This window comes from Myodes glareolus, chromosome 10 (assembly GCF_982192425.1).
Source record: "Myodes glareolus chromosome 10, mMyoGla1.1, whole genome shotgun sequence".
Lineage (NCBI taxonomy): Eukaryota > Metazoa > Chordata > Mammalia > Rodentia > Cricetidae > Myodes > Myodes glareolus.
Window position 1 is genome coordinate 54,728,200 of NC_142035.1, and position 21,425 is coordinate 54,749,624.

Genomic DNA, 21,425 nt, shown 5'->3' on the forward strand with positions numbered 1-21,425 from the left:
ATCAAAATTAGCAGGTTAAAGAAGTCTTTGAAAAATTCTGAGGAAAGGGGCTGAGAGTAATAATACCAAGATTATAATCTAGGAAAGGGGTATGAGAGTAATCATACTGAGAGATCATATCCTAGAAACTATAGAAAACTTTACTTGTGTCTTTAAAAAAGTTAAGTTCACAGCACCCACGTTGGGCAGCTCATAATTGCCTGTAACTCTAACCCTAGGGTGTTTCATCATCCTTGGCTTCCACTGACACCTTAAACATGTGCACATGCCCATACATACATGCATGTACATAATTTAAAATGAAATAAATATAGAAAAGTAAAGTAGAAATAAATCTTATGACCGATGCTGTGAAAGGGGAAACATTTCTGTATCATTCATAGAGCTGTTACAATGCTGATGCTGACTGCAGTAGAAAGGGATGCCAAGGACTGTCTACTAGATTAGCTTGTAGCAAAGCCTCGATAAAACATCTGCCTAATGCACCTTTACTATCTAAAGCATCAAGAGAAACTGCTGAAAAAAGACAGTGGCAATGACCTTAGCTAATACATTTATGATATCAATTTAAATTCTGTAAATTATTTCATACTAACAAACCTATTACTGCTGAAAGGGTTTGGAGAAAAACAATAACTGGCATGCTGACATATTTCTGGAATTACTAGTAAGCACAGAACTGCGTCATATAGAATCATAACAATACAGAGATGATGTTATTATTCATAAGTATTAAAAATTAGGAAGTTTAAAGTCATCACAAACCATGATTTATTATAATGAGTTTTTGAAATGCACCTTAAAATAATACTAAGGGCAAGAGAGTTATCAGCAAAAATGTTTATATTATGAAAACTTCAGAAATTCCTGAATGATTAGCTTCCTGGTAACAGTGCAGTGTGCGGCTGGAAGGTTGCTCCATAGACTGATGCTAAATGAGGCCCCTGAGCCATTTGTATCGCTCAGTGTTTGCCTGTCAGTTATGGATCGGTTTCTGCGGTCAGTGGGCTCCCAGTTCATTTTTATTCTTACTATTAATTTGGAATTTGCACACTTATTGCCATAAGATTATATGAATACATTATATTTATAATTAGAAAACATAAAGTGAGTGCTACACAAACAAATACATCAAATTCTGTTTAAAATTCAGTCACCCCACTAGAAATCTTTCCCCTGATTAATCCCAGTGGTATTGATCATCATTCCGCAGCTCACCCCACACTTATGCATTCAGTTTGTACTGTACTCATTTGCATGTTTAAAAAAACAATTTATGAACATAATTACAGTGTTTCTGCATTTATATAGTATGATCTCCAAACTGAATTATAAGCTGGAGGTTACTAGCAAACACCAATGCATTTCCAATGCATCTCTAGAATAATTCATGTGACACTTTCCACATGGTAACTTGTTAGCATCCTGAGAATCGGAAGACACTGTTGTCTGGAAATGTCTGGCATGAGGAAGAGGAGGTAAAAGAAACAATTCAGCATTCCTAAGGTTCTCATTGTCACTCAGAGTTGTTGAATTAAAATAGAAGTACACAAAAAGATGCATTCTTACTCTTCTAAATCTCACTTTTATTTTAGATTCTTCCAACAACTCCTTTCATGGAACAGTTTGCCATCCTCGCTTTCTGTTCATAAATGATACTCCTTTCCAGTTCCTTTCCGAATTCACCCATTTTCTTATTAGTTTTTGATGGCCAAGGGAAAACAGGTAACTGCTTCTTGTGGATAGCGGCCGTCATCACTCGCTAGCTGCTTGATAAACACAGTACCAGATGTACAGGCATAACAGAAATTAAAAAAAAAAACATCAAGGAGTTGAAAATTCTTGCTTTCCATATTCTGGTAGCAAACAATCTGTAAAGCTCATTGATGATTGCTTTGTCCTGGATAAAGGGCTGTGGTTGTGCCTTTCTGAAGTTGCTTAGCAGACCCTAACCCTCCCCACCTCTCTCCATCTCTTGGGAATTCTTGGTCTTGATCACAGAAATGAGTTAAGAAGTATTCCCCACATGCATGTGCCCCATATGTATTTATTAGCTAAGCAACAGTGCAAGTGTGTCTTGTCAATGGCAGAAGATAAAATGTGATACCTTACCTGTGGTAATCAGTGGACACTTTAATTAATTGCAGGGAATTTAGTTTTGATCATAAACTGTGAAGAAATCTTAAAAAGGGAAACTGGAAAAAAAGAAAATTAAAAACTAAAAACAGGAGCAATTCAGAAAAAGCTGGAAAGGAAATCAGGTAGCGAATATGGTCACAAAGGTTAGAGATGATACTCTTAAGGTAGCTAGATATGTTTACAGAACCTATTAAATAATATCATTAAGGTAGGTGGATAGGGTGCCACAATTTTGCCAGTTTTGTACAAACTTAAACATAACTTGGAAGAAGGAGACATGACTGAGGAATTGTCTCTACCACACTGGCCTGTGAATATGTCTATGAGGACATTTGCTTGATTGCTGATTGACATAGATGGGCCCAGCTCACGGTAGATGAGAACGTATACCTAGGTAATACAAGAAAGCAGGCTGAGCAGGTCATAGAGAACAAGCCGGTAGGCACTGTCCTTCCATGGTCTCTGCTTCAGTTACTGCCTCCAGTTCCTGCCTTTAGTTTCTGCCTTGCTGTCCATGGATGATGATGGACTGCCACCTGTAAAACAAAGAGACCCTTTCCTCTGCAAGTTGTCTTTGGCCAGTGTTTTGTCACAGCAACAGAGACCAAACTAAAGATAGGGTTACAATACATATTGAACAGTATTAAGTAAGGTAGGTGGACATGGTTAAAATGCCTACAAAGAGATTCTGTTAGCAGCTAGCTCAGTCCAACGTGGTAATAAACAAACAAACAAACAAACAAACAAATAAATAAATAAAGGTTCAGACACTACACTTAACCTTTGGGTGACAAAATAAATGTAAATACTAGAAAAGAACATCCACAAAAAAAAAAAAAAGCAGCAAGAGCAGAAACTGAACTGACAATTGAGCTGGCCTTGCCATTCTATGACTTTAACTGTAATTCTGGCAGCAAATTCTGGGTGCAACATGCGACATTATACAGCTACAACTGAAAAATAATGATTCAGGGCTGGGGAAATGACTTGATGATTAAAGCACTTGCTGTGTTTGAGGACCAGAATTTGGATCCCAGAAATCCATGTAAATAAACACTAGGTGAGTGTGGTGGCTTGTCTGTAAATTCTAGCCTAGGGAAGGCTGAGGTGGGATCCTCAGGACGTGTTGGAGCGGGACTAGTCATATCTGTGAGCTCTGAGTAGGACAGAGAGACTGTGTCTTAATGAAGTGGGGAAGAGAAATGAGGTTGGTTCATGACATCACCCATGGCTTTCACATGTGCATGTTTGCTAATTCCTACCAAACCTACTGCCTTCTTCCTCACTCAATTTCATGTTCTCTCTCACTGTTAATATAAAACTAAACAAACCCACGAAGTTGATTTTGAGTCAGTCAACTACCCCTGAAGATGGGGCCTGCCCTGTAGTGTGGTTGATATGCCCAGTGTTATCCCATTGATGAAAAGTAATGTTCACAATTCTCCAGCTGTCCATTGCCAGTAGCTGCTGAGGTAGGAGTAAGATTTTATGCTCACCTCTACCCCTCAGTGCTGGGGTGTTGTCTGGTTTGCGTTTGTGCTGGTCATTTTCATGCTCTCAGGCTTTGTGAATGTCTATGTATTTCTGCCCTACTATGTCTGGAAAAGGCTGTTTCCTTGAAGTCATTCACCATCTCTGACTCATGCATTTCTTTTCTGTCCCCTATTTACATAGATCACTAAGCCATGAGTGGAGGGGGTGTGATATAGTTGTCTCATTTAGACTTAAGCATCCCATAGTCTCCTAGTCTCTGTGTGTTTACCAGTTGGTTGTCTGTGTTAAATGCCAGCTATTGCAAAAACAGTGGGGATTAAATCCAGAACACGGTCTAACCCAAAGGTTAAACTTGAGGTGCCTATCAAACATGATTGATGCATGAAATCCTGGCATTGTATTAGTGGAGACAAATTCTAACAACTGAGTGAAAAGTAACACAAGCTGATGAGAGAGAAACATCTCAGCACTGAGGAAAGACTTTTGGATGAGTTCCGCTAAGTTGAATAATAGATCAATAAATACATTGTCTTTTTCCAAAATGAGATTAAAATCACTTTGGATTTTATCAGATTTAGTTGTGACACCAAGATGAAGATTAATACCCAGGAAGGCTAGTGATAAATCAAGGGAAATGTTATGTTCTGTTTATTAACACCATACACTATTTTCAACATTAATATTCTCACAAGATGAAGATGTCTTATATAAGCCTTGACTCCTCATTTTGACACAATTGCTACTAATATAATCATTGGCAGAAAAATATTATCTTCTGCTATAGCACATGAGTGAAGACACACATGCAATTTGTATGAAGTAAGGAATTTCGACTGAGCTTAATGAAAATGGTTAACAGTGTTCTGATTATTGGTGAAGGGACTGATGATATGAACAAATCACAGAAATAGCCTTGTCTTTGCGGGACAGCACTACTACACAAGGTGTATGGTTATATTTAGGGGTGTCTAAAATGTAAGGAAGAGGTCATATGGGTTGTGACCTTCTACAACCAAACAGTTCTCTACCTCCATACTGAGTAGTCTCTTCAGGGCATCCTATCTGCCACACCCCCACCCATAGACAATGTATCTGTACTTAACTTCAATTGCTGTAACTGCATTCCATCCACTGCGGAACTTAAAATCAAAGGATTTACTTCACAGGAATCTGAAAGTCTCCAGATATGGTGTAAACAGGTTGAGTTCTTCAGCCTGCTTTGCAACCCTTTGTCTTCCTCTTTTCTTCTCTTCATTCCTTATTTTATTTATTATTAGTATGTGTGGTGGTGGGGGGTAAAGTCTTGCTATGCAGACCTCACTGACCTAGAACTCAGTATGTAGACCAGGCTGATCTTGAATTTGTGATGACTTTCTGACTGTGTCCCAAGTTCTAGGATGACCCTGCCTGGCTGCACCCTTGCCTTACTTCATGTGCTTACATGGCCAAGGAAAAACCCTCTGTCGTGTTTTCTTACTCATAAACACATTGGAGGGATCTGTTCTCATAAATCACCTACTGAAAGCCCCATCTGGGAAACCTTGAGGGCTGGGATTTTTATGTAAGGCAGGGACTGGACACAAGCACTCAGGTCACACAATTAACAATGCTACTTCAATCTAGCTGAGTTTTGTCCTCCATCAGTGTGTGCTAATGCTGCTTTTCCCTCTCTTTTATTTTTAGCAGTTACAGAGATCTTCATTTCCTCGAGGATAAGTTTTTTTCAGCTATCATCACTAAGACTCAGTAATGCACATCTTAGCTTCCGCTTTTAGTGTATTTTTCATTATGAACAATACATGTAAAGCTTTGGAAATTTTAACTGTATTTTTGTCACAAAAAACAAAAGTGGAAACTCAAGGAACACTTATGTAGAGAAAGTAGGTAACACCATGCTCTGACTTATTCATAAAATCACAGAATCTAGAGGCAATCAGTAAACAGAATACAGTACTCAAGGATACAAGGGAGATTTTCCTTAGTTTCCCACGTGACATGAAACATGGCGTAATTCCCTTTCTGCTACACACACTTCTCTTTTAGTGGAAAGCACTCAATAGAATTGCTAGACAAATAAGATGGTTATTTTCCCTCTTCCGCTCTGAAAACAACGCTATGACTTACCCTCACAGAAGTGTCTCTCTTCCCCGTGTCTCTCCGCTGTCATTTCCTGCTGGGTCCCTGGTGTTGCAATGGAATGAATCAGCTTCAGGGGTCAAATACTACTTTCCTGGAACAGAATCACAAGAGAACTGTGAACACTTTTCTCATTTTAACTTTTGGTTCCTGGGGTCTCGAGGTTTATGACAATTTGCCACTGCTTGGTCTTCTGCCTCTCTGTGGAAATTTTTGAAAAATCAGGAGAAAATATGTTCTCTTTCTCCTCATTTAAAACTGTGAGAGGTGACAAATAAATTCAATTAGGTCACCCCACAATCATGCGGGCCAGAGGAAAGACTATCAACTACTGAAAATTTAGAAGAGAGGGTGACATCATGTCAAATTCGAGGACAAGAGTAATAATAGATTTTTAAAACAACAGTTAGAGAAAAAAAATGCTTCTAATTTTTTTATGAGGAAGAGAAGGAAGAGGAGGAGGAAAAGGAGGAGGGCAAGGAGGATGAGGAGGAAGAGAAAGAGGAGGATGGAGAATAATAATAATAATAATAATAATAATAATAATAATAATAATAAGAAGAAGAAGAAGAAGAAGAAGAAGGAGCCTCAAATAAATTGGAAACCAGGTTCATTCTCCTCTCTGCTGCATAAGGAAACCCAAGGGCTGTAAGAGAATAGCCTTACAGGCTCCGTTTTCATTCTTCTGTGGATGGAAGGTGTTGACACAGAAGTAGACTTCAAGCTTCCCCACCTTTGAGCATCTTATTTTGCAACAGCCTTAGTCAGAATGTCTAGAGTTTCCCTGCTGGCAGAAAAGTACATTATAATAAACTAGTGACTCCTGCCAGGGTGCAGGTGTGGAGAGGCCAGAGTGCAGGGATCATATAGACCTGAGCAATGGATCCAGAGCCAGTGGGGGTGCTACCAGAGCCAGTGGGAGTGCTACCAGGTGGAGGGGCCAGAGTGCAGGGATCATATAGACCTGAGCAATGGATCCAGAGCCAGTGGGGGTGCTACTAGAGAAGCCTTTCAAGAGAGAAATCCCAGCCTGATCTTTGCCTTTCCCAAGGTTTCTCACAGAACACCCCAAATCTCCCTTCTTAGCTTTGCACTCTGCTGCTTGTTTCCTAGGCACTCAGGAAGTATTTGCTGAACAAACTTTTGTTCGTGATTAAATTAAAATTTTCTATGGGGGGGGAACATTTTTAATTATTGATGAAGACTCTTGCAACTCAAATTTGTTACTTAGGAGAGAAACTAGAAAATCAAGATCAATGAATTATCTGTTTATCTTTTTGTCCTGTCTAATTATATTTTAAGTACTATATTTTTTGGGAAAACCAACAACTATGTGAGAAAAAGTGTTTTTGTAGAAATTTTATTAGTGAATACATAAAGAAAAATGAGAGAATTTGTTCTTTTATGATACCTCATAAAATCAAATGTAGGGCAAGTTTTCCATTGGAATCAAAAAACAGTAGATGAAAGGTGGATGGCGTGTTCTACTCTGGCTATTCATGGGCGATACTGGTTTCTTACATGATTTGATTTTTAAGTAAGATTAGTTGTAGTCATTTTATCTCCTATTTTTCTTTCCTTACCCTACTTACATTAAAAGGAACTAGAAACCAGTTGATTATACACACATGGCAAGAACCGCATACTTTCTACCCATCAGAAAACGTTTTACCTTCTGCAATCTGCAGTCCTTTCAATTCCATCCTGACGTTCTTTCTTTGCCTCTTGTTTCACCACAGCCTTGTTCACATAATTTGAGAGAGACTCGTTGTTACCAGTTGATGAGCTTACTTAGAAATATAAAACCAGGGGCTGGAGAGATAGCTCAATGGTTAAGACCACTGACTGCTCTTCCAGAGGACCTGGGTTCAATTCCGAGCACCAACATGGCAACTCACACCTGTTGGTAATTCCAGTTCCAGGGTAACTGACACCCATGGCATGACACCAAAGCATATAAAATAAAAATAAATAAATAAACCCTGAAATTAAAATTAAAATAAACGTAAAACCATTCTAGAGTGATATGTTTCCCTTTGCTTTATTTAGATCATCAGTGTTTAATTTTTGAAAAATAAAGTATGAACTATGTATTTGATCTTTAAACATATACAATTAATAAGCTTTCAAAATAAGCAAACATTTTTGAACATTTCGAATTACTGCCCACTTGAAGTGGAGTGAGCATCCAGTTGAGCAAGCCTCCTCAGTTTTATATTTATATCCTCATTACATACAGGGGGGAATCTGTCCCTTACTCTAGAAGGCATGTACGAGTACTAGGAATAAGCAAGCAAAGATTGTTCCTTAAAATGATTTTATGACAACTCCATTGTCACCTGGCTTTTTTCCTTTTCTTGGATTTTAACTAAAGTAAAATGTCACAAATTGTAATATGATAATATAACATTTCATAGTGCGTGGTTATGAAAACCCACACATTCTAGAAATATATCAGATGCAAAATGAAGCGTCCCATTGTCCACACCCCACTTCTTTCTGTTCCTGGTGATAGTTTAAATTATAACCTGAACACTTCAATTCATAAACAAATGTGTGAACTTTTAAACACAAATGAGGATGTACTAATTATGGAATGTGGCTACTTAATGATTCATTCAAAAATCGAGGCCAGGAAAGATGACTTAGTGGGTAAAAGGATTTGGAACCAAGTCTAATGACCCAAATTCAGTTTCTGTAACCATATGGTCAAAGGCAAGAGCAGATTCCTGCAAGTTATCATCTGACCTCTGCACATGTATGTATGCATAAACACACAAACACACACATATAGATGCATACTTGTATGCTTCTATACATATGCATACAAATAATAAATGTGACCAAATTGTTAAAACACTACTGATTTTTTTTGAGTTGGTCTTGGATCCTGATCCATTACTGAAGATGTTTATCAGGTGAAGGAGACCTCTGGTAGAATTTTTGGGCTCATTTATGTATACTATCCTAACATCTGCAAATAGTGAAAATTTGACTTCTTCCTTTTCTATTTGTCTCTCTTTGATCTACATTTGTTGTCTTATTCCTCTAGCTAGAACCAGAGTATATGTTAAGTAGATATGGAAAGTGTGGACAGCTTTGTCTTGTTCCTGATTTTAGTGGAATCACTTTGAATTTCTCTCCATTTAATTTGATGTTGGCTGTCAACTTGCTGTATATTGCCTTTATTATATTTAGATATGCTCCTTTTATCCCTGATCTCTCCAAGACCCTTATCATGAAGAGGTGTTTGATTGTGTCTGTAGTCTCATAAAAAGAGTTTGGCAACAGTCCTTCTGTTTCTATTGTATGGAACAATTTGAGGAGTATTGGTATTGGCTGTTCATTGAAGTTCTGGTAGAATTCTGCCCTGAAACCATCAGGACCTGGGATTTTTTTGGTTGGGAGATATTTGATGATTGCTTCTATTTCATTAGGGGTTATAGGTTTATTTAAATTGTTTATCTGGTCTTGATTTAATTTTGGTATGTGGTACCAATCCAGAAAAATGTCTGTAGATATTTTTTATTTTATTAAAAATAGGCTTTTTTTCATATAATTTTTTTTTCTGACTATAGATCCCTTCCCCGTACTCTACCCCTCTTCCCTTCCCATCTGGATCCCTACCCTTTCTCTCTATCATTGGAAAACAAGCAAGAACTAAGGAACAATAAAATTAAATGAAGTGCCATACTGATGAATGTTTTGCATATAACCATAGAACCTTCATCTGGCGATGGATGGAGATAAGAGACAGAGGCACACATTGGAACGCTGGACTTACTCCCTGGGTCTGGATGGGAAGCAGATGGAGGGAGAGTGCGGGCAAGGAAGGCAGGATAGGAGAGAACCTTCATCCGACAATGGATGGAGATAGAGACGGAGACCCACATTGGAGCACTGAACTGAGCCCCCAAGGTCCAAATGAAGAGCAGAAGGAAGGAGAACATGAAAAAGGAAGTCAGGACCGCGAAGGGTGCGTTCACCCACTGATACAGGGGACTGATCGAATGAGAGCTCACCAAGGCTTGCTGGACCGGGACTGAACGAGCATGTGATCAAACCGGATTCTCTGAATGTGGCTGACATGGGGGCTGACTGGGAGGCCATTGACAATGGCGCTGGGTCTTGTTTCATCTGCATGTGCTGGCTTTCTGGGATCCTGGTCTGTTTGGGTGCTCACCTTCCTGGACCTAGAGGGAGAGGGGAGGAACTTGGACTTCCCGCAGGGCAGGAGGCCCTGACTGCTCTTGGGACTGGAGAGGGAGGAGGGGAGGAAGTGGGGGGGAGTGGGAGGGCGTTGGGAGGAGGGGAGGAAGTGGAAATTTTTTGTAAATAAATGAATAAATAAATAATAAAAAAATAAAAAAAAATTAAATGAAGTCCAGCAAGGTAAAACCAAAAAAGCAAGCAAGCAAACAAAATCCCAACAGATCAGAGTAGGGCAGACCACTGAAATAGAAGGAGAAAGGTGAAAGCAGAGCACATAGATGCAGGGACACACACGTTCCCACACACAGAGGAGTTTCATAAAGATGCCAAGCAGGAAGTCATAATACGTACACAAAAGACCTGTTTATAAATTAATACTCAACATTAAAAGGCAAATGACCCCCAAAGATGCTACTGAGTTTGTTGTCTGCCATCTATTGCTGGGCATGGAGCCTAGGAGAAAGAGTGGTTTGTTTCTCAGCAAGACTCCCTTGGAGAAAACTAACTTTTTATTCACCAGTGGCAATCAACTGAAGATTGCTTTGGATTAGGGATGAAAGCAGCACTGCCCCATACAGAAAAGGGTCACTCTAAGGCCTAGCTGTAGCCCTTGGTAAAGTGGAGTAGACTGACAGAGTCACTGCCACACTTAAGAAAATTGGCACTACATGTACATTTTGCAATAAATGTGATACTTTCACCATTTGCAAATAATTTAATGTCATTTAAACTATTTAACCATTTCCCACTGCAAGACCAATATAATTTTTCAGTTAATTCAAGGAGGAGTTTTTTTGAATAGATCACAAAAAGCAGACATTTGATGTAATAAGTTAAATGAACACTTCAATAATTTACAAATTTGTAAAGAATACTATCTGTATTTTGGCCAATGTATTTGAAAATAGATATCAAGTTATACTTTTAAAGAAATTTACACTATAAAATAAATATAAAGTATCATTTTGCTATTCCAACAAGGAAAAGAATAACATCAAACCATGCGATTCCTAACAGCTACAGGCCAGATGATGCTTCAGGCAGATCCAATTAACTCCATAGATAAGCTAGTCTGTGTTTCTTGAATAGTTCTAGCTAGTAAGAGGAAGGGGAACCTGACTCTGCCTGTGATTTCATTGTTAATGTAGTTTTCAAAATGCAGATAAGTGAGAAAGAAAAAAAAAACAACAATAATTTAGCTAAAGGTGATGGACCTGAAGAATTCTAATGGAGACTCTGAAGAAGTGCTGCAAGAGTCTCACAAAAGGTGTGAGTGGGTGTAAACACCTGTACACGTGTGATGAGTGGGTGTGAATGCCTGGACATGTGTGATGAGTGGGTGTGAATGCCTGGACATGTGTGATGAGTGGGTGGAAATGCCTGGACATGTGTGATGAGTGGGTGTGAATGCCTGGACATGTGTGATGGGTGGGTGTGAATGCTTGGACATGTGTGATGAGTGGGTGTGAATGCCTGGACATGTGTGATGAGTGGGTGTGAATGCCTGAACATGTGTGATGGGTGGGTGTGAACTCCTGGACATGTGTGATATACTGCACAGCAATACTTTGTGCCTTCTTGAAACTCTAAAAGGACAATAAAAAGTATATTAACTAACATAAAGAGAGAGAGGAGTCATATTTTTGAAGTTAGGAAGTGCATGCATGACTGGTGTTTTAGTTAGGGATTTTATTTCTGTGAAGAGACACTGTGACCACAGCCACTCTTGTAAAGAAAATTGGGGCTGGCTCACAGTTCCGAGGTTTAGTAAATTATCAGCACCTCTAGAAGCATAGTAGCATGCAGTCAGACGTGGTGCTAGGGAGGTAGCCAAGAGTTCTAACTCTCGATGTTAAGCAGCAGGAAGAGACAGTGAGCTATTAGTCCTGGTCTGAACATCTGAAACCTCAAAGTCCATCCACCAGTCAAAGCCCACCCACCAGTGATATATTTCCTCCAGGGCACACCTACTCCAACAAGACTGAGTCTCCTAATATTGCCACTTCATCTGTGCCTAGATGGCCATTTTTAACTCAAATCACCATAACTAATATTTACCTAAACAAAGAAGGAAGAATTCTCTCTGTCAGTAAGGGAAGGAAGGTCAGGGCATGGTTCCACAAGGTACATGTCACCGACACTAGCACTGCTTCTGGGTCCTGTGATCGTAAAAGTAGATTTATTTATTTTGTCTTGCAGAGACATAAAACACAGTATCTCAGAATGAGCAACATCAACTAAACTGGTAACACATAAAATAGAGGTTGAAAGCAAACAGCAAATGCCTGAAGACTACGATCTCCCTAATCTTCATGCCTCATCCATCAGCCTATGTCTGGTGTCTGTGTCTCCAAGACAGGGAACTGAAAGCTTCAATCTTAAGAAAGGGATCAATGTAAAGGGACATAGTAAGGAATGTGTCATATGGTATGTTTCACATGTGGTGGGCCACACTGGACAATTGTTAGTGAGAATTAAGGTTCATACAAAGCTTGCACATTCCTAAATGCAAATAGAGGCAAAAACAATGAGAATATAGACACCAACTTGGAGAAATATGGAAAAAAATAACCATACAATCTATACAGTCTATAACCAAAACAATCTATACAGTGATTGAAATGCTATGTAACTCACCTCAGAGAAAGAGGAGAAGGAGGAAGGGTGGGGAGAGAGCTTCAACAGGACTAAGGCATGTTATAAAGTAAATATGTGAAAATAATAGCAGAGGAATCTAAAATTTTGTTGCAAAATATTAATAAGAAACCTTCAAGATGAAGTTAACTGCATCTCCTGCAAACGTGATTAGAAATAAGAGATTAGAGTAGACGACCTGAGTGAGTTAAAGCCCCATCCAGCAGTGCCAACAGTGAAGCATGCATATCTAAGAGAGACCACGGGGGTGATACTCATAAGTAATGTTTTAGAAAGTAAGGAAGTAAAACTGCAAATTCTAGATGAGATATATCTATCATAGGCCACATCAGTGAATGAAATTATACCTTTAGTGACAGAACATAGTCAGTATGCTCAGAAACAGTAAGTTGATCCAAACACCCAGAGAGAGAAAGGGGGTCACTCAGAGATACTGAGGTTGTTGTTGAAGACACCTCATACTTAAGTCATCACACATGGTGAAACTGAACTGATACCTGACTAGAAGCTTCACTCCTACTAACTAGTGGTCATGATGCTGGAAGGCACTATACATCCTACTGGAGGAGAAAAGTATTCTTTATTCTGACTCAGACACAATAACTATGAGTTATAATAGTGATCTGATAACAAAATATACCCACTAGTGCAATAGTGCCAAAGTTGTTGTGGGAGCAACTACTCAATTTACTTGTTTACTTATTTAAGGCCTACTCCGTGAGATGAAACCCATATCCAATGCAAAGTTGTTAATAAGGCTAAAAACCTAAGACCCGAGAAGTTGTGGGTTCCTGGGGGGAAACCTACTACTATTATTCTGCTAAAGGAATATGGCAATAAATTGACTTCTGTTGACATATTGCCATACCGATAGATTAACGCATCACTAAACCCATATCAGAGAGGCATTTCCTTGCAGCAGATTATAATTAACATAGAAACCCAAAATTGACCAATGTGCTTAGAGTTAGGAGACTTTGGAACATGTACTCTTAAATGGGATCTTTCGATCATAGTCTTTCACCCAATGTTTAAGGACCTATGCAGAAGAAGTGAGAAAATTGTTAGAGTCAGAGGTGATGGAAAACACCCAGGAAACTGTGTTTTCCAGACATGATGGCACTGATACACATATGAACTCACAGAGACTGTGGAAGCATGCATAAGGCCTGAACAGGCTCAAGCCAGACCAAGTTCACCATAAAAGAGAAGCATGTTGGTTTGAAAATGGCCTGCAGAAGAAGTGACACTATTAGGAGGTGTGGCCATGTTGGAGGAAGTACGTAGCTGTGGGGCGGGCCTTGAGGTCTTTTTCTCAAGCTTCATGCAGTGTGACAGTCATTTGACTTCTTGTTGCCTGCCCATCAAAGTATAAGGACTCTAAACTTCAGCACCATGTCTGCCTGCCTGCTGCCATGCTCCCTGCTGTGACGATCATGGACTGAACCTCTGAAACTGTAAGCAAGCCACCTCAATTAAATGTTTTCTTTATAAGAGTTGCCATGGCCATAGTGTCTCTTCACAGCATTAAAACCCAAAGATAAGGAGGAATGAACACAGTCCTAGCCAAGAAGCTATTCACGATGATAGTTAGTAAAGGAGGTAACAGCTAGTTTCTTCAATGAAGAGACCCTGGTATATCAACCACAGTCCAGGGCAGGTTGTATTTGTATCACGATACATGTGGAGTTCAAAGGACAACTATAGGCATTGTCTCCCATCGTATTTGAGAAAAGGTCTCTCATTTGATGCTGCATACACTAAGCCGTACTGTGAACTCTCAAGGATTCTCCCGTCCCAATCCCTGACTTTTGTCATAAGAGCTGGGATTACAAGTAAATCTCACTTCCTGTGAATGTAAGTGCGTTCCTTGGATTAGAGAACCCAAGCAGCAGCACTGTAACCATTGTGCCCCCTTCCTTACCAGCCTTGTCATTTCTAACGCAGAAAGGAAAAATAGGGAAATTGCCAAGTTCAGAAAATCAAGCATGAAAGAGAGAATGCCACCATGTTTGCTTCTAGAGTCAACCGTGGAAAGCCTGACCCCGTTATACCAACTAGAATAGTCAAACATCGAGGCTGAGAAGGACAGCTCTTTTTGCCAACACCTCGGCTCATCAGTAGAGCAACTTGGTGATGAACCATGAGGTTTGTTTTCTTCCTTTAGTGACTCTGTGATGCCAGGTAAGGATTAGACCAGTATTTAGCATATGCAAGTAAAGGCCAATGAAATTCCAAATTAATTGAAAGTAGATCTTCTGAAGACAGGGTGAATGAAATGGGGAGCTTTAGATGGTGACATTTGACCTGACAGATCTTCAGGAATTGTTGGATTCTTACATCTCTGTCCATGTAGGAAACTTTAAAATTAGGAATGAAAAACCAAAAATCAAAAACAAAAGCAAGAGAAAGGATGTGTGACTTTTGATTACAGAGTGTAACTCATTAACAAATACAAAACAAGAACCATGGCTTACAGCTCTCACCGCAATTACCAGTGGACATTTCAAGGCATGTTTCATCTGCCTCTTAGATATGAAAAGACTATTTACAGAAAGTTTTAGATTTTAAATTAAAAATCTCCTTCTCTTGTTTGTATATCTCACATATAAAATAATTCTAAGGAGGACTTAGATTAATGCTTGCTTCCATTTACAACTTAGTTAATTAAACTCCCTTAAAGATTTTGAACTTCATTTATAAATTTAATATGTTCAATTATCTTCGCGAACACTTTAATTATCTGACAAACAAAACAATTCAGAATACTAAGACAATCCATATAAAACTAACAAGTTAGGCTTATAAAACCATGAACCTCTAGTTTCCTTAAATGGTAAATTACTATTAGCAACTTAACAAAACTTGAGACTTTTCAATACAAAAACAGGTGCCTGAAATAGTCACCTATGCATTAAAATTGGAATTGAAATGTTAATCTATAAACACTCCTTGTTATCTCTATTAGATGGAGCAGCTCTAAAATGTGCACACCATGCTTTGATAGACTTTACCACTTCAGTCTATTCTCTCCCCAGGTTTATTCCACTAAGAAAAAGGATGCCTTAAAACACCGGACAGACATGGAATGTAATTACAAATAAAAGTCACATTTTTAAGCAACAGGTGTCTATTTTCTCAGGTAGCTTCTGACTAGAGATGTTGAGTGGAAAAATGAGACCTGCAGATGAAAATACAGGATTTTTTTTCTGTTAACACAACAGACAGACTTGTAGTTAGTCTAACTGAATCCATATTGATGAACTCAGAATGAATTTGGCCGAAATCCATGTTCTCCACATCTTCAGGCTGATTCTGATATCTAACCACCTTCACTGGGTTGGAGTAAAATATGTGTTTATTCTATTAGACTCCTCTTACTGATCTCTTTGGTGAGGAGTCATAACGTCTCTGAATATGTAGGTGATGTACATGTGGATCCTTCACCCCATCTGTCTTTACCCACATTGTTGGTCATGATGCTCAAGGCCAAACCCTAGCTATAGCCAACCAGACCACTGTTATGATAGAAATCAGGACACATTTGCGGGTAATGAAGAAAATATTTAAAAACAGCCTGAATTAATTGTTCCTGGCTGGCAAAATTCACTCTGCTGATGTTCTATTCAGTATTTTAATAAACACCTCAGACAAAAATGAGCCTGTGGTGATATTTTGTTTGTGCTATAGCAAATAAAGCTTGCCTGAGGATCAGAGTGTGGACTTAGCCTCTAGTTAGCCATAGAGGCCAGGCAGTGGTGATTCACACTTTCAAGCCCAGCACTGGAGAGGCAGAGGTGGATGAATATCTGTGATTTCAAGGCCAGTCTGGGCTATACTAGATTGATCTAATCTCAAAGAGAAACAGAGCCAGGCTGTGGTGGCTCACACCTTTAATCTTAGTACTTGGGAATCTCTTGCCTTTAATCCTAGCACTAGAGAAGTGGAAACAGGAAGGGACAAGGCAGGGTAGAGAGGGGAATATAAGGCAGGAAGAGACAGAAACTCAAGGCATTCAGTGGGAGGAGTTGTAGAGACAGGATCACCCCTCTTGGGCTGAGGATTCAGCAGAGGCAAGAACTAGTTACTGATTGCTGTGATAATACCTCTTTCAGCACTAACCTGTATATCTGACTCTGGATTTTTATTATTAAAACCAATTAGAATTTGTGCTATGTGAGCCTCATGCAGAAATAATAAAATAATATTCTCTTTGCCTGTGTAGAACATACTTCTTGTTAAATAGTGAAAAACAAGGGCAATATGACAAGAAAAGATAGGACAGAATATGTATCACATCAATTGACTTTGAGTTACAAAGGTAGTGGCATTTGTAAAAGCAGCGTTCCATTAAATTAAAGAGGACTCCTGCCATAAGTGACACAGAAAGAAATAGTGGGTTTTATCACAAGTATCAGGTAAGTACAGTGTATGAAAAATGAGCTCACCATAGATAAGAAAGAATATAAATATGTCAAACATACCACACTAGAAACAGCAAAATGAAGCATGGATCCTTTTAGTGAAAGAAATGAAACATAAGCAAGAAAATGCAAGCAAAACAAAATAGAAAAAGATAAATGGCTGGAGCAGAAATATTTAGAATGCTTTGAAGATGGATGAAGCTGACCAATGTCTGCGGTCATGTGTTGTTTTATCCAGGCTTGTCTTATTACTATGGCTTGAGGGTTTGCTAGACAACACTTGCTTTACCATGTGTGCAAATACATTTTTCCAAACTCATAGCCTTATTTCCAAGGCTATTGGATTAGTATAATTTGCTCTTTTATTATTGTCTGAGTTCATAAAATATTATGCACTGTAATGCACTAAATTTAAAAATCATTAATGAAATATTTTTAAAAGAATAACAAGTGTTTTTAAAAAATTGAAAGAGACACTAATGTTAAGAAAACAAAAATTAGCCCAGAACTGGTTCTTTGAGATAAGTTGAAACAATTTATTAAAATAAAATGACTTACAACATTCCCAACAAAGATAAGAAAGAATATCAAGTCTTAAAATCTGCTGCTGATGGAACAGTACAAATGATGAATAAATAATTGCATAAGATATTTTCTTAATTTTGTGTAAATACACTGTAAACTTCACCTAGAAACATATAATATATTAGCCGCTTTGCTTAATATGACATCTTCTTACTAAAGTATGACAAAAGCATTAGCATTCTCCCACTGTACCAAAATCAGCAGACATGGGCATTTTCAGAAGAAATTTATTAGAAAATTAAATAATTGATTACCCAGCATTGTTTAAAGTCGCCTGCTTCTCTTTTTAGCTGTGACAACGTAATTTGTATCAAGTTTTTTCATCTCAAAAATAGCCATGAAAGCAGGATAAAAATAATAAAGATAGAGTAGCTATTTAAAGCTATGAACTAGGGATATCTTGGGAACCCAGGTTCTCAGAGAGAGAAGAAAGATGCTGTATTGAGGCTAACATTCTCCACAATGTTTTTCTTGCTATCTTTGTAAGTAGATGGCCAAGAAGTAAGCAGAGGGCCAGAAACTCTGGGAATACCTAGGCTTTGCTTCTTTTTCTTTTATTTGTTAATTTTGTTTATTCAGCTTCCTTTATCATGCAATTACTTTTCAGCCTCCTTTATCTTTTCTGTTCCCAACATTCTTCTATATTCTGCTTGCTTTATTTTTTAATTTAGATTTTTTCTCCCTCCTCCACTGCCATCTTCCTTGTCTTTTCATTAATTCTATTTTTATTCTAATTAATTCTTAACTGTATAGATTAAATTGTTTAGGCTGTTTTCTTTTTTCCAAAACATCTTTGGCATAGTATTTGTGTTTGATTTATTTAAATTTTATTTCTATGCCTGGTTTGGTTCGGTGTTGTTGCTGTTACAGCTACATATTTTGTTTTGATATTTAAGTGACACTAGATTCCCCAGGTACACACATGAGATCTGATAAATACTTTAAGCAAGGTAAGGAAATGAAATCAACATCTAAACAGCAGCAACGTTTCTACATCTCAGCCTTGAGCAACTGAGAAACAAATGTGATGGGGAATATCCACAAGAATCTCAAAGTCAAATAAAATTCTTAGAAATAAACTCAAGGATGAGAAAGTCACCCTGAAGGAAAATTTATTGGTCCAGATGGGGGAAAATGAAGACATCAGAAAATAGAAAGATCTCACCTGCACATTTATTAGCAAAATAAGTATTATAAAAACACTTACACTACTGAAAGTGAATTTAAGAATGAATATAATCTCAACTGAAATTCCTCCAACAAACAGAAGTAGGCAGAACAACACTGAACTGTGCTGGGCTGCACAGAGGACCCTGAAGTGCAAGAGCAGTCCTAAGTAGAAAAGTCAAATCTAGAGATGTATTACTCTGAGTTACACTGTGAGGTTCTATTTTAAAAAACTGCATGATATTGGTCGCACATGAACATTTAGAATAACAAAAGAGTACAAAACCTCATAACAAGCTCACAAACTGTGGCAACCTAATTTTTGACAGAAGTGTTCAAAACAGACATTTCTGTGATCAAACCAGACTCTCTGAATGTGGCTGACGGTGGAGGCTGACTGAGAAGCCAAGGACAATGGCGCTGGGCTTTGATTCTACTGCATGGACGGACTTTGTGGGAGCCTTGTCTGCTTGGATGCTCACCTTCCTGGACCTGGGGGGAACAGGGAGGACCTTGGACTTCCCATAGGGTAGGGAACTCTGACTGCTCTTTGACCTAGAGAAGGAGAGGGAGGGGGAGTGGAGGAAGGGGAGAGGAGGGAAGTGGGAGGAGGGGAGGAGGTGGAAATTTTTAATAAAAACATGCTGGCATAGAAACTGAACATTCACGTGTGAAGAAAATTGAAAACCATCTCTCATTAGGTGTAATAATCAATCAAAATGGACCAAAGACTTTCATATAAAAACAGAAACTTCGAGACTTTTAGAGGACAACACAGGAAAAACAGTTCAAAGGGATAGGAGGAGGTGAAGACTTTCTGATGTTCCAAGAAAAATATCTCAGGGTTTGCCAGATGAGATTTAATGAAATTTAAAAGCTTCTGTCCAGCAAAGGAAACAATTATCAGAGTGAAGACAGCTTACAGAATAGAAAACAGAAATGTATGTATTTTTACCCATGTATCTGGCCAGAGATTAAGCTCAAGAATCTGGAAGGAAACCCACAAATTAAATGATAGAGAGAATCATTCAAATCAGTGAAGAAACAAATGAATTGAACAGAGAATTCAGAAGAAATGTACATGACCAATGAACACATGAAAAAGAGGTCAATACACATAGCCCTGAGGGAAATGCGATTGAAGCTACATGGAGATTCCATTTGGTTGCAGTCAAAATGCCGTCATCAATGAAAACAAAAATGACCACCAATGTTGAGGAGGAGGCAGGGAGTGGAAAACCTACAAGGCTGGTGGGAATTTAAAATGGTGCAACCGCTAGCAAAGTCAGATCTACCATTCCTGAGTTTCTACTCAAAAACCTGGAAGTCAGCACATCACAAGGTTCCTTTCCCGGCTATGTTATGGTTGCACTATGTCCAACAACCAAAGCATGTAATCAGCCCAGAGGGCCATCAACAGAGAAGCGAAACATCTGTTTTAGACCCAATGCAATTTTATTCAGCAACAAAAAGAAGGGAATTGTGATGTTTTCAGGCAAATTGATAGAATTGGAGATGATGTTTAAAAAAAATAAGCTAGATTCTTAGAGGCAAATACATAACTGTGGTCACTCTAAATTTAAATGTGTAAGCTCAAAGCAGAGGCAAGACCATCTGAGGTGAGGAATGGGACCGATGAGAGCAGGGAGAAGGAGTGGTGGGGACTGTAAGGGGTGAATTTGAGAAAGTTGCAATAGTACATTTGAGAGGTCACAATGAAACCCATTACTCTGCATTTAAAATAAAATTTAAAGCGGTCAATTCCTGAGAGAATGGAGCTCCAGAGAGAAGACAGAATGGATTAATGCCGTCCGTTTTATTGTTATGAGCAGAGCTGGGTTTCTCTAAACTTTGAAGCCGGTACTTCCCACCCTAATGGTGATTTAATCTGGAACCTCTGGGAGTTAATAAGGTTTAAATAAGTTCCTCAGGGTCTTCTATTTGAAGACCTCCACCAGTGTCTGAACTCTGCCTTCACTGTCCTGTGAAGACCCTGGCTGTCTGCACAAGTTCCCTTGGAAGCTATACCCTGCTACTGACAGATCTTTGGTTTTCTGGTTATACTGCTATGGGAAAACACATATTTTTGTTTAAATTGCCTAGTGTCTGGTACTGGTAGGATGAGCTGGCTACAGCGCTGACACAGAATATAAACTATATAGTCCACCAAAATCAAGGTAAAATTGAAGAACAAAACAGCCCCAAAGCAAGTTAAAACATAAGAATAAGAAAACAATATAAATAAAAACTCAAAATATAACTAAAGGCAATTAAAATACAGTTTGAGCAGAATTCGAGGGCTATGTCTTACGATGTTTGCTTACATAATTGTTGCAGTTTTCAGGCATCGGAAGCATTCTTAGTGACATTAGTTCTCTCTATATTGATTTTGGTGTGTCCATATCTTTTAAGATAATGTAATAATTTAAAATATTTATGAATCACTTTTAGTATATCAGGAAAAAGTTTATGTGTTAGATAGAAAATAATTTATAAGGCATAATATTATGGGTGTTTGGAAAACTACATAGCAAAACACTCAAATAATGCTGCAACCTCTTGGTTCTAGAATCCTTTTTCCAAGAAGCTGTAGTAATAGAAGTCCATTATGTG